Here is a 15,518-nt window from a genome sequence, read left to right on the forward strand (position 1 = left end):
AATTAGTAAACGCATTAGATTCTCCTGCCTCAATGAACAGTGTGTTTGTCAAATAGTATGACTGACATTGTTAGGACAACTTGCAGGGAACAGTACTGCTGAAGATGACTAAGTGACACGATCTAGTCCAAACATATTGTACTTCAATGATGATCCTCAAGTATTTTTATGCTGAAGCAAACTTTCCAAGTATATTAAGAACTTATTTTTAATAACTTTTTCTCATCCTAATTGCCAAGATGCTGCAAGTTCCATTCATCCACGGAAATTTTGGTAATATTGACGTGGTTTATTTTTAGAAGAGACTGTACTTCCTTCTGCATCTGCACATTCACAGCTTATCTTTTCAAATAAATAGGAAAAAAAAAGATCTGTAGTGATCTTTTCCATTACATTTGAAACATAGCATTAGGGATTCTGGTCTGGAAACAGTAAGAGAAGATGAAATATGTGACAAAGATGTTGATAAAACTCAGACTTCACAAAAGCAGAAATATGCTTTGTGTCACATTTGAAAAATCAGCACAGATTAAATACAGGTTTTCAGTATGTGAGCATAAGTGCACACAAATCAAGACCAATAGTTCTGGTTTCATACCAGTTGTTTCCCACTATGAACCTTCAAGTTTTGGTTGCAGTATGGGGAAAAAACCCCACCAAAAACAAAACCACAAAACCAAAAACCAGATTCCATTATCATTTGCACTATTTGTACAGTGCAACCTTTAAAACCAGGATATTAAAAAACCCAAACAAAACAACAACAACAAAACAATAGAGGAAAGAATTATACCTTCTTTCTACTTATTTCACGGTATTGGTGTGTACAGTTTTTTAAAAAGGCTGCTTGCATCCTGCTTCAGGTAAAGTGCTGTTTGATAAATGAGTTTAATACACAGATGTCTGCCTAGGAGAAAATTCTCCCTAAATTTCAGAGAGGCATTTGTGCTTAAAATCTCTTTATAACATTGTCTAAGCCAGGATGTGATCAGCTCTTGTACCATGGAAAAAGCAAACACACTTCAGATTAGTCTTTACAAGAAATTATTTGTGAATTATAGAAACTAAATAAATGTAACTAAAGACGCTGATGCACTGAGAAACATCATGATACTTTTATTTATAGGTTGTTTCAGGAAACAGATACACATACATATGTATGCAGAAGACAGTGTCTTCGTGGCAACCAACATACTAATCCAGCTCAATTCACAGGAGACAGTTTGTTTTGGGGGTTTTTAGTTTGGTTTGTTGTGAGCTTTTTTAATAGCACAAGGCCCACTTCCTTCAAAGTAACAACTTCTTAGTAGATAGGAACTACTGTTTTTCTCTTGTGCACGCTATCATTTCAAGGGACAATCTGATGTCACGGTCATCTAAGAGTGATTGAATGAATGAGGATCCTTGGAATTTGCCCAGATCTTGTTTTTCCAGAATTACCTATCACCTCCAATAATAGTGCCATCCATTACTCTCTACATTTTTGCATCTTCATGCAACAGAGACAGGTTCCACAAAACTTGCATTCTGCGATTTTTCCTTGTTAAAGACGTTATTGTTTCATATAACTCCTGCTCATATATTCTTAGTGTAACTACCTACATCCAAAAATCAATCAAGATTTCACATTTTTCAGGTTTTCTGCTGTACTTCAGCCATGACTACGAAGGAAGCTATTTTAGCAGTAGTTCATATACAAAAAAGCATATTGCTACAAAATCAGAATATCACGTGCCTCTACTATTGCAAGCTAATAGGTGACAGGCATTGTTTGCGAAACAAACAGTAAGGGGAGTACAGAATCAGAGACTGTAAAAAGAACTGGACATTACATCTCTCGATATACTTAAAATAAAACTCTACAATATATTAAAAAATACATTTGTAAACCATACATGAACTAGTGGACTTATTTTTAGGAACTCTGTAATTTAATATTTTAATAGCTGTTGACTTCCATGCATGTCAAACAAGTCCATATTCGGTATTTTCTCAATAATGACAATTTAACTGCCAGTAATTTTAAAATTTGGTTGATGTAAGTCTGACTGCAGTCTAAACAGTGTTATAAAGTAAAGCTTTACCAAGGCAATACGAAAGACGAGCCACAGGGTGCCTTCACAGCGACTCACCCAATCACCAACAGCAAAGAGAGGATCACGAGTGATGCCGTGGCTCACGGGGACTGCCAGGGACGCTCGGCGTCGGGGTCATCTGGCAGCAACAGCCCACCACACAAACGGCTCGCGAAGGTGAGAGCCCACCACCCCTCGGCTCCACCGACGGCAGCGTGACCTGACAGAAGCGGACCTTACACGGATAAGGCGGGCGGCATCCTGCCTTCGGGGTCGACGTCGGTCACAGGGCAGGGTATCAGAAGGCAGGGTGTTGGCAGTCTGCCTCCGCCGATGATGTCAGCCAAGGGGCAGGGTGTCACTTCCACCCCTTGATTCGCTCAAATCGTCACCTGACATGAACTTACAGGGGAGGGTTAGCTCTATCATACCCTAGATGAAGTTGGTGTTCTGAAACCTGTGGGGTACACGTTATAGAAGTGAAAGCTGGTGCCTCACAAGATGGGTACCAGCGGTGTCACATACCAAGGAACTCAAAAGTCTAGGTCTGGCATAACTGTAAATCCCAATGAAATATCCCTGAAAATGCATCTTCTGTGACTTTTTATGGTTCTTAATGCCACTCTTTGGAAACGGAAACTTTTGAAAAACTTTGTAGCATGTCTTACCCGTCTCAATACACAGCTCTGTAACGTGATCTGACTGAAAGACAACTGAAGTTAATTGATAAAATCCTGCTCGCTTCAGCGAAGTTTGTATTGCTTCATATGAGCATACGTCCCTTTGATGAACACGAGAAAAATGCATCCAGTGTAAGTTATAGAGATTTAAGATATTTAACTTTGACCTTCACGAAAAACAGGCAATTCATAATTTTAACTCTAAAATCTCATATGTGGCAAACTCTTCAGTTTTTCATGACAAAAATAATAAAAATTTCTGTGCACAAGAAGAAATAAAGGATGTGAATCTCTCTGACTTAATCAGTTGGTTTTTTACTGGAAACTGGTAATCACAGTTTCAAAATATTTTTCTCTACAATCTTACATGAAATTCTCAGTATAAACACCTTTTTAGCTCCTACTTTAACTTAACACTGCCTAACTTTTTAGTGATGCAGACAAAATAGACTTTGAATATGAATAGTTTGTGAGTTACTGCTGAAAACATCAATTAGAAATGAAAACTGTTTCTGTCTGCTGTTGTCATCTTAGTTATGTACATGCTACTTATATCCACTTTTCTTCAGAACTCTTACGGATTTGGAAAAAAAAGTCTATTTCTGCTTTTTTTTTGCTACATTCTTTAAAGAATTCTTCAGTGGACTTCATCTTGCCTTACAGTCTTATCAACTGCTAGATGTCTTAATTATTTCAGCTCTCCTGATGTGATTACCCTTAGTATTTCTCCTTTTTCCCTGTGAAATTTATGTCTATTTCTTAGAGCTATCCTCCAAACTTTTCAAACACTGAAGCAAATCCATTTTCTTTTAAGTGATATCTCACTCTTTTGACAATAAATTACCTTTGCCATCTTTCATAGGGTGTGCCGTTTCTCCTGCTGACCCTTTGTTCCTCATATACTTGAAAATTTTCTTCTTAATCATAGCCTGTTTTGTGACCTTCCTTCTACCTCGCCACCTTTGGTTTTCTCAACTTCTTTTACACTCAACTTCATTCTGTGGTCCTTTCTCTTCATTTTTGTACTTTGTGTTTTATGCCACTTACATAGGTCTGTTTTACCCTTAATAATGTTTGTCTATACTAATCCTCCTTCATTACTGGTGTGGTTTCAGGTTTGTTGTTTGTTAGTTTGTTTGGTGTTGTTTTTAATTCTAGATAAATTGCACCTATGTTGTCTATGTCTATATTCACATTTTCAAATCTTTCTTTTTCCTCATGATTTTAAACGGTTCTCCTTCCATGCTTAATTTGAAGACTGGACACCCAACCTAAGTTTTAGAGAAGGTGTTCTTGCCTTTCACATCTAATCAGAATCATTATTTTAGCAAAGGAGTAGCTTCATAGTTTAAGGTGCAACTGAGTTTCCCTCTTTCAAATTATTAGTTTATAACTGTGTTGAAAAAAAATTTAATGAATTTGATTAGTTTTCTTAAGATAGACAGGAACAGTGTAGCTACTGATACACAATTCCTCTGCATTCTGCTGAAGTTTTCCACTAAAGACAAAACCAATACAGACACCATTTCAAAAAGTCCTTAAAATAAAAACAGCCACAGAAATACTAATACAACTGCTTTTACAAAATGAGCCTCTCTAACTTCAGGTATGTAACTAAGTTGAAATCCTTCACTGAGGTAAGAATGGAGGTTAGTATGGAAAGTTCTGCCACTTTGTCAAAATGTGGGCATTTGTGGGAGCCCTAGCTTCCCAGAGTCCTTTGTTTTGGTCTCATATGGCTACACAGCAGGATGCTTTCTCTGTCAGTCTTGAAGAGTAAAGGTGCCAATAAAAGAAGCATGCAGCCTTCAGTGGAATTAAAATGCCACCACTCGAAATATGGTTACGTTAAGTATCAATTTATCTTTTAAAATTAACAGCAGCTACAAGGTGCTACAGTTTCTGTGTACTTATTAGACATTAAATAATGACTGAGGCTGGAGAAAGCATATCACTAAAAGAATTAAAGAACATTAACGCTATCATTTCTGGATAGATTAAGTTTTTGTTCTGCTTAAAGCAAAAAGGCGTAACAAAAAGTTACTGTAATGCCAGAAATAGAAAACTGACAACTCTTCTTATCACTGCTATCTATGGGTTTTTTTCCCCCTTTTATACAGGAACATAAATGCGAATCAAATACATGCATTAACTTAGAGAATATATAACATTCTGATACATTCTATAGAATTTCTTTAATTTAAACTATAATAAATCTTTTAATTAGAATAAAGATATTCAGTGTATATTTCATTCACTTTGGAAATGAAGTAAACTAAATGGCATGGTTCTGAATAAAATTATAATTTATTGCGATTTAAATAGCTTGCTTTATAAAAAATTATAGTAAATTTCTTTAAGTTTCCCACTGTATAAAAGTTCTTAATAGTGATTTGATAATATGAGAAATGCGATTAGGTAAGAGATTTACGATTTGAGAGAGTTAGAGTGACTTTAGGGAATTATTCTTTTTTAGTATACCTTACATGACTTATGACTATGGAAGGAAAAATAGAGACAAGAGAAGAATATCTAGATTTTTCCAATCCATAATGATAACCAGAAACTTAGAGTTATGTTAACATTTGGACAATGGACTGCTGACCAGGCTTTCTGCAATAGTATTCTTGCTGTTGGTCTCTCGAGATTTGAAATCTCGTTCATAGAATCAGAGAATCATTTAGGTTGGAAAAGACCTTCAAGATCATCGAGTCCAACCATCATCCATGCCCAACTAAACCATGTTCTGGAGTAAAGGAAAAAAAGTTCAAAGGAAAAGCAGACAAAAGCAAGTATGTTTCCATAGATCCCACAGGCTCATACTCTGAGATTTCACCAAAAAAAGCAACCTTATTTACATTATGCAGCTTTATGCATAATACATAAAAGACCGTATCAGAGTGGAAATTCAGAAATAATAGCAAAAAAAAAGGAAGGAGAAAATTTTCCCTCCCACCTAAGCACACCAACAACAAGGCTAAGAACTATTACACTTTTCCTTCATTATGTTGTCCCTGAAATCCTTGCATTTCTGACTCTGAAGTAGTTCGGAATCAAGAAAAAGCAGGCTTTACAATTTTGGGGGAAGTGGAGGAGGTAGGTTTAAATCAAGGAGCCCTACTGAAGCCAAGCTAAACCAAAAGGCCATTTGGCCTGATATTGTATTCCAGAGACAATAACAGATGTTACCTCCTCAGCTGCAGGCAGAGACAGTTATTAAAGGACTGTGCTGTGAGATGGGCTGAGGAAATGTGATTAACAAAAAATACTTATGCAGTTAGTGAAAGTATTGAAACTGAAATCATACTGGAGTTTTTGCCGAACACAAGCCAAAATGAAACTAGAAAAAAATTTATGATTGTGATTTCAGAATAATGTAAAAGCGTTCCTGTGGTACCTTCACTAAATACACGAATATCTATTTTTTCAGTCACTTTGGCTCCTGATACCATTTGATACCACATTTCAGTAATAGTTGTGCCTGCTTACAGCTGAGGAACTAGCACTATCCAAGCAAGGCAGCAATATATGGCTGGGACAGAAACGCCTACCATATAATGAAACCATAGCCTTAAATGTTCAGACGTGCTTCTCTTCCTGGAGCTTCCTGTTGGCTGGCTGAAGTTACCCACTCACATATCCAGGTGGGCAGTCTGGGTCCCATTCCCCAAAGGTTCTTGCTTATTCCTCTTCATTACAGGGAGGGTTTCAGTGCTGAGCTTGGCACAGATCCTTACAGAGCCTTACAGCTCAGGTGTGATGGTGCTGAACGCCTACCTCCTTGTTTTTGATAGGGAACACACTCTTTTATGTGTATTCAGAGAGAAAAAAAAAAGAAAAACTTGTTATTATTTAAATCAGTATTTTTTATTATTTTGAATACTGGACTGCGTAAGGGGACAGAAAGCAACTACTGACCTAAAGCTTATGTTCCAGTAGGTAATAAAGACTAAAGTAAGAAAATACGGTTTTCACCTCAGCTTTAAATACAAGAAAAAACAGACAAAAGAAGAATAAAGCAAGCAGTATTATCTTTGGGTTACAGGTCTTACCCTGAAGTCCAGAACTGTCAGTATTACTTTTGAATATAAACATGAAGAACGTTACCACAAAGGTGACTTCAGTTTCTTTGCCACTGAGTCCCCAATTGCATTATCACAGCAAATGCAACGTGACTAAAACTGAAATTTATGATTTCTGATCTTTTCTCCAAAATAGAGTGACAAGTCAGTAATACAACACTTTCATCATACATACAAATACTTTCATCATACATACAAATACTTTCATCATTTGAGCATTGCTTACAGTATTTTGGCCAAAGATACTTTATGTCCACCATGACCTGGATGCATGGTTGAGTGATAACATTGCAGGAGAATCATGTCCTTTAAACAAAGGGATTAAACTAGTTAAGAGATGAAAACTTTTATTTTGTATTTCCTCCCTCTTTAGCTGTGGACTCTAATACGTTCCACAGTTAAATCTTAGCCCACATAAGAAAATGAAAATAGATTTATTGGTGACATTGGGAGTGAGTCTGTCTCCAAATATGTGTTTCTTATTACAAATACATGGTCAAATAAAATCAGATTAAATGGAATATTGATATTCTTCAAATATTTACTTCATTTTACTCCTAGGGTCATTCCAATTATTTTAGGAAGATTTATTCTACTGTTTTGTTTTCTGTATACATAACTGCAATCACCTTTCTTTTCTAACCCACTGCAACACCTAGGGTGTCATCCCAAAGTCCATGGAAACCATGAGGAGTCTTTCCAAGGAAATCTCCAGTTGAAGTTCTCTTAAGCTAATTCTTCAGAGTATGGCAACAATTCCCAAGAAGTTAAGATGTGAGGTATGGTAGTTATTCTATTTAGATCTTATGCACATTTGGAACTGCTACAATTTCTACTCCCACAAAACATCATAGTGTCTTCCTTTGTGTACAGATTAAAATGAACAAATCATCAATTCAATAACCTTGTTGCACATGTACAAGTCCTTGATTTTGATTTTGTAGAGATGTTTAACAGCTAATAATTGCCAGTTGATTATGTAAGAAAAACTTCAAGGAAGAAAAAATAGCCAATCCTCAACACTGGAAACTTAATCTAACTAATTTTCTGATAACTGAAAGATCATGCTGTGCTCAATTCAGAAACTCTGAATCCACAATACTGTAGTAAATTATTGATATAATTGCATTTAAAAATTCTTCTGTTTAGAATTAGAATTGCAAGCTGTTTTCCTGTGTTACATTTAATAGCTTGATCCTGAAAATGCAGAATTCAGTAGTTCCACTGAATGTAATGAGAATGCAAATGTAAGTGAAGTTACTTGCCTGAATACATTTGCTGAATTGGTTCCTAACATCTCAATTTTCAGGGTAGAGTGTGTTCACTTAGATATGTGATATATTCTAATGGGAGTCATGCTACTAAATCTCTGTGAATCTCCTTGAAAATTAAGACATGGAAGAAAAGGTATTTGAAGCTTTTATTCATAATAGTACCATAGTTATTATGATGGATAAATGGCTTAAGCTATTTGACCTTTTTTATGAATAGACCTAAAGCTACTTTGTCCCTTTGCAATGCAAGAAAAATGACTTTTTTTTTTTTTTTTTTGCAAAGAATGTGTTGCAAGTTTACCAGGAATATGTCTTTGTGTAGTGCAAATAATGTTCATATTATATAATTCTACACTAAATTTTTTTTGTGTGTTTGGGATTCATAAAGGTATTTAATAAAGTCTGTAATTTATACAGGGCTCAGAATCTGGCATCTTGTTTAAATCAGTCCAATGTTTTTCATTATAAATCTAACAACTTTGAAGACAAAGCTTAAGGTAATGGCAAACCAATAGTCTTGCAAAGATACAGGAAAGCATTACTTTGTCCAGACTTCCCTCTGGACTGCTCCTCTTTAAATAGTATTAGTCTGTGACTCCTGCTAAATAAATAATTAGTAATGAGGAGAAGTGGAGGGTTTTATGTCTTCTTTATGTTTGGAGTGGACTCGTACAATTCTTTGGCCTTCGAGGTTTGCCTGCCAAATAGCTCAGCTCAACTCAGCAAATAATCTGTTGGACATTATTTTATCATATTGTATCAAAATCCTTTTCCTGGTACCAACTTCATTTACTCTGAATAGTCTCAATGGTGTTGAATCTATGGCAGCTGATGAATTTCTCTGGCATCAAATCCACCCGTTATTGAGCACATTTGGTGACTTGGATGTTTTGGATATTGAGACACAGACCTCAACAGCAATGAGGCTAATGACTTTTTTCATGTAGGTCTGGTAAACTGCATATTACTTCAGCAATATTGTCCATTTTTGCCATTTCCTTAACTACAACCCACCCGATGTTATCAATCTTCTTATACCTGCAACAACTCTTTGGCATTTATTTACATCACCATCCATACAAAAGCAAATTACAGCAATCCTCAAAGGCATAGAAAATGTAAGTGCAGTAGTCACATTTTCAAATATATTGACCGTATTTCAACTTTTACTCCTTTTTCTATTTTTATTATTTCCCTTTGGCTAACACAGTCCTACTGCTGTTGCTGCAGAAATCTCCTTTGTAGTTTCCACTGTCTCAACCAGATTACTTTTATTTCTCATTCATTTATGTGTCCTTATTCCCTTCTCATTTGAAATCTCCTATATCTTTTTATCTTTTGCTAGAATAACATAGGTCAAATTAAACTTACTCTAGAAGTATTTATTTTCCTCCAATACCAATAAATTAGGCCTTGGGTGAGTCACTGAGGTACATGTTCCCAGACTGTAGTTCTATTAATTATGTAAAATTAACCTTACCCTAGGTGTCTTTCCAAATCCAAAACACAAATTCCATGGCAGTAAGTCTTAATCAAGATACACAGTAAAATAATGCTTCTTCATACCCTTTTCCCTTGCCTCTTAAAAGTTCAGCTCTGTAAGGAAATTGCTTTAGCTGAGTTCATCTCTTGACACTTGTGTTTTAGTAAATTATTAGAGTACAAGAATGTTTCTGGGAATATTAGAAAATACTGCTAAAACATGGATTTTGAACTCATTAACATGAATATTCAATACAGAAATACAGTCCCAAGAGTTTACTTCTTTAGTTAAGGAAGAGTTGCATAACTGAAAACTTTCATTTAACTCTGACTTATTTATTCTCCCTGGGTAAAGCCCAGAACAGATCAGTCAATAAAGGAAACAAGTGAAATCCATGTGTTCCTGACTGTGTGATACTCACTGAGTGAGACGGAATCTGACCTCATCATTACATAATATTACACACACAACACGTGCGCACACACACACACTTATATGTGAGAACATAGAAAGGAACACATGATTTATGATTTTCTGGTAAATTTTGCTCCTGAACTCAACTGCAAATAAACTGAAAATAGGAGAAACGGAGTCTAAATCTCTAACCATTACAAAAGACTGATCACAGGCAGATGGTCCATTAGGTTACAGAGAGGTTTTTGTATATGCAAAGCCAAAGAAACCCAAAGATTTTTTTAAGAGCAGCCACAAAGGAGAAGTATTTCTTTTGGACAAGGCCCTGTAGATCAGGGCTACAATGTGCTGCACATTTTTGTATTTCCAGAAGACTGTAGGAAATCACTTACTTGTCATGTCATCATTCCTTGAGGGCATCATAAATTGGTTCTGTTGGATTTATTTGAATGCGTTTATGCAGTTCCCTTTTCAGAGTCATCGCTGATTGAAAATGTGTACTTATCTTTAAGATAGATATTTCTGTTGCTGCTGTTTAGTATTAATAAATTAATTATTACTTTATCACATGTCTACATTACATTCAGATATTGAAATTAAGTAGACACACAAAGACAAGAATCTCGTCAAAAAAATGCTCCTAGCGAAGCTAAAACACTAAAAAGAAGCTTTGAGAATAGATGTGAGGAGATATAAATGACAAATACATCCGTTTCCTGTGTAACCTATTCTGTTAAGTTTTGAAACACTATAGAAAATTTTCTACACAGTTGGCAAATTACTCATATTCCAAAAGTGACTGTGTTTTTTAAGGGATAAACTCCTTCAAATATTTACTATGCTAAACAAATCTGTCAGTAAGGCTCTTTCTTATTAATTAAAGTTCTATGATGTTAAAAAAAGACTATAACAGTCTAGTAACATTTTGCACAAAATCTTTTGTGACAGAAAATTGACTATAGCACAAAACATTTATTGCAGGATCTAAAGAGTCATTTTTTTATGAGGTGAATTAGAAGCTAGATATATGCAGTTTCACCACTCCAGGTCCCACCAATGTATGGTGATGTCTACTATTTTTTAAGAACAAAGAAGGATTTGCATGTGAAAAAGAAGTATTAACAGTGAAGAGAGGAAATTAACACATGAAATATATGACTTGCCAGCAAACTTAAATGCCTTGGTTATTATGATTAATACTAGTGTGAGAAATATACCAACCACCGCAATTCAAAAGCAGTGATATTGTGTAAGAATTTTTACAGCATGGATTAATTTTAACTGCTTCTTTGGCAGCACAAAGTGCTTTCAGTATACCCCTGGACACTATCCATAGGCTCATTTCTGTTGGATTTGCTCTCCAGCATTACCTTGTACACTGTCCCACTTTGACCTCCCCATTGAAACCAGTGCTGTGTCCATTCCTCCCTTGTACTCTGACTACCCTCATCCACCATATGTGTCCATGTGCCATTTCATGTATGTCTTTCATCCATGCTTCAATCCCAAGACTGCAGCTCCACCCCCACCCCCCCCAAAAAAAAGATCCTTTGGAGGACAAAGAACTAAAAGAACAACATCCCATAATTTATGCTACTATGATCAAAATTCTGCTATCTGTGCCATACCCATTCCATCGAGAAGGGGTGGAACAACATTGATAGTCCAACTGAAATAAAAATACTTTCTTTGAAAAGAGCTATTCTGAATTCTTATAGTAAAATATAAATCTTTAAGTATTTTAAAATAACCAAATAATTACTTTATAATATACAGTGCTCTTTCACATAACCTATATATTACTTCACCCCCCAAAATCACCTAAAATATAGACTGTATTACTGCAACTTTTCAAAAAACTTATTTAATTTAATGTTCATTACCTTTAATGTTTTTGCTTCTAAAATCCTGAGCTACTTGATTCAGCATACAATAAATCCTTGAAGCACAGTGAGGAAACAAAGTAGGAAAGCATTTTATTTAACAGTAGATAATTTTTAAAAAAAAAGTTTTATCTTGCTTGTTAAAGTATGATGAGAAGTTTTCTATTAACTAGGCTGGGAAGCCTTAGGGGCCACTGAAAGCTTTTTAATTGCATATCTAATTAGAAATGTGCTAGAGAGCTGGTGTTCAGCCTTTCTGAAGCTCATGGCTCCTGACAAAATGTCTGCTTTTAAGCCATTTTGTCTCTTGAAATGTTTTCTAAAAAGTGGGTTAAACAGAAGAAGCTTTAATTTTGGCTATTTTCACTTCAAAGGGATTTTACTGTTTTATCAATCTTACTGCAAAACCAAGGTGAAATGACACCTTCAAAAGTAAGCATTTTCAGCTAAAATAAGACCTCTAAAAGAACAAACTTTAAAGATTCTTACAATTTGTTGTTCTGCCTACCTTACCAGCAACAGTGGAAGATGAAAGAAGTAAAGAAGAGGGGGATTATGTCTGGCTACTACAGGTACAGAATTTGCAGAAGCAAACCGTCACCCAGTTTATCCAGCAGCCAGTGGCTGGAGCTGAAGGGAAATAAATTCCTAAATATTTTCTGTATATTCTGGGTAGAACAATGTTGACAGGACTGCCTGCAATTGTCAAGGTTCCCAGCATTTGCTCTACACCTGGACAAAACATGACAAGCCCAGTATGTCTTCTGCCCAGTGCTCAATCACACCGCTTTTACCAAAAAAGTTGTCTGACAGAAGTTTCCTTGAAATTTAGGTTGCCTCAGAAGTCTTAGCTTCCCCCGAGATAATTTAATGGATAAAGGAGGGCAGCCACAACAAAAGCTGACAGCACTCAACTCCTAGCATTGCAGGTATGAATACACATTAGTTATGGCTGGATAAAAATGCCTCTGAAACATAGGCTAAACCAGTAAAGTAAGCTGCTGATTTTTTAATGAAACACAATATTTGAATAAGTACAGTCTTTTAGAGGAAGAATGGAAAGCTTTTTTGTTGTTTTACATGACAAGCCCTGTTTTCAAGGTAGCTTGCATTAAATAAAATATTAGAAATACATGGAAATTAGTTAATTAAAAGTGTGATTTTGTACACTGACAAATAAATATACGCTGAAAGATAACTAAATAATTAAATTACATGTTATATTAGACAGTTCAGCTAAATGAAGAGAATGTGCAAATGTCTTTTGATACACACAAAAGAGAAATCCACCAAACTTGACATATTAGTGGTCACAAAGCTTTTTAAGAACATGAAAGTGCTAATGCATTGCTGTCCTTATTTCACCTTCACTCAGTAACACAGCCAGAGACTTGAGATTCCCTGGACTATGTCTACTCAGATAACTTAAACTATGCCTTTCATGACTAGTAAAATCCAGCGAGTAGCACCCAGACCATGTATTAACATGAGAACTGGAACTTTTCTTTTTCCTGAGTGAATCACAACTGTACTTTATGACAGTCCATGTGTTTGATGATACAACACAGCAAATGTATTTGAAGGGTTGGTAATAAAGTTTGTTAGAAATAACTCGATTTAAGGAAATAGGCTTGAGTATCACCCAATCCAACTTTTATGAGGCATTCTCACTTCATTTCTGTCATCCACTATTAATTATCAAACTTATCCAAACTGCAATCCTGTTAAAAATATTTCAACTTTACATTTAAATGCTCAAAGATTGGTCTTTGAGAGTAATAATATTTCTAATTATCTCCTGCTCTGCAACTTTACTACTTATTTATTTATTTATAAGTGGAGAAGGTCTTTAATACGTATTTACACACTAACTCCAACAGCAGAGACTAAGCAAATGCTTCAGACTTGGCTATGGAAAAGCGGTAACTCTGGTTGGTACATGTATTTGCACAATAGCCAGAAGTGACATCTCTACTAATATTAGGTGCAAGAACAGCATTCATGTTTTTAATTATGACTCATACAAACTGAAGTTACAGATTTGACAGGGTTTTATGGAATTAGAGTAGGGTGATTTTGTTCATACCTTTTCCTATGGAATCAGAGTTGTATACATTCATTCATTGTTCCTCCATGCTTAAGATTAATACAAGTAGTATTGTATAGAGTTCAGTCTTGTCACTTGCTACACAAAGCTGTAAAACACAGGTGTGAGGTGAGATGAGCTCCATTGTCATCAGTACTCCAGTGATGTGCAGTCCTGTGTTTCCACATCAAAACCAGAGCTGATTCTCTAGTAACTCTGTGTCTGGCATAGACAGAGTCCTGAGAGAAAGCTGGCTAGCTTAGCCTAAATCCTATTAAAAGACATGATGCAGCCTGGCAAGAAAAATTCTTTGAAGTAGTGGCTGATGGCTATGACTGCACCTTCTGCTGAAAGCATCTGCCAATGGAGTTCCAATGTTACGGACAGTCCTAAACTCTTAATAGGTTATTGTTGATCTTGGACACACAAATAGCCACAATGGCTGAAAAAACATGACTCCAAGTGGCCAAGAATGACTCAATTTTTGCCGTAATATCTTTCCTTTCTTTGTCATGTTCCCAGGCAAAATTAAGCTTCTCTAATACTGTCTGAGTAGGATAACCCTTTTAATAACATGTTTGCATCTGTAGGGATCATTATATACTAGATATTACACAAAGAGAAATTTAAAGAAGGCCCAGGTGATTATATTTGGCTTAGAGTTAACTGAGAGAGAGCAAAAAAAATTGTCATAGTGGCCCTTCAATCTAGGGACATCCAGTGCATCTACTGCAAACCCATTTGCAAAAATCCCCAAAGACTAGTGCAGTATCCACTGAAAAGGCACGTGTGATAAAGTTGAAGCTATCATCTGTCCTTATCCTTTTCATTAAAAGCTATAGCGAATGAGTTATCCCACAAGTGAAAAATCCACTGGGTATTTTGTTGCACCACAACAGCAGATTTAAGAATCAGACTCACTGTCTTTATCTCAAATATTTTTAATTTAGACTGACATTTTAGAGATGAACAATGGAGAATGAGACAGAGTTGAAAGCACTACGAATAAATGATAATGTTTTACTCATTTCATATTAGTTCCACATTTTTAAGCTTTTTAGTAACCAAATTTGTTAACACATCTCTGCAGATATGCTTAGTTCATAAAACTTAAAATAAGAAATGTCTTAAATGCAGCAGGATTGAAAAGCAGGCTGGCTGCTTGCCATACTCGTTTGGACTACTGACATATTTTACCCAGTGCTACATTCAGTTTTGCCAGTTACAGATGGACAAAACACTGTTCTTACTAAAAACCACTCTGCTTTCAAATAAGGCCTTGTTTATTTCCAAGATAAAAACTCACAAGTGGGGAAAAAATCAGCTTAAAGTATTGAATACAGATCTTTTAAGGCTTCCCAGATTAAGTCCTTCTCTTTAATTTAGAAGAAAATATTGTCTTAACATTGGGTGATATCCTCAGACAAAATCTCTGCATTATCTTCCATGGCTTGTTCATCAAATTTAAGAGTACCCTATTTACATGTGTTGCTTTTATAGTAGGAAAGGCACAACCCTTTCAACCTGTTAAACAGGCTGAG

General features: G+C 35.6%; 1 pseudogene; it reads left to right on the plus strand.

The window, feature by feature from the left end:
* The first annotated feature begins 2,166 nt into the window (after positions 1-2,166).
* The window catches only part of LOC104840533, a 90,118-nt pseudogene continuing 76,766 nt past the window's right edge, over positions 2,167-15,518 (plus strand).

This window comes from Haliaeetus leucocephalus, unplaced genomic scaffold, assembly GCF_000737465.1.
Source record: "Haliaeetus leucocephalus isolate CR32 unplaced genomic scaffold, Haliaeetus_leucocephalus-4.0 Scaffold784, whole genome shotgun sequence".
Classification (NCBI taxonomy): domain Eukaryota; kingdom Metazoa; phylum Chordata; class Aves; order Accipitriformes; family Accipitridae; genus Haliaeetus; species Haliaeetus leucocephalus.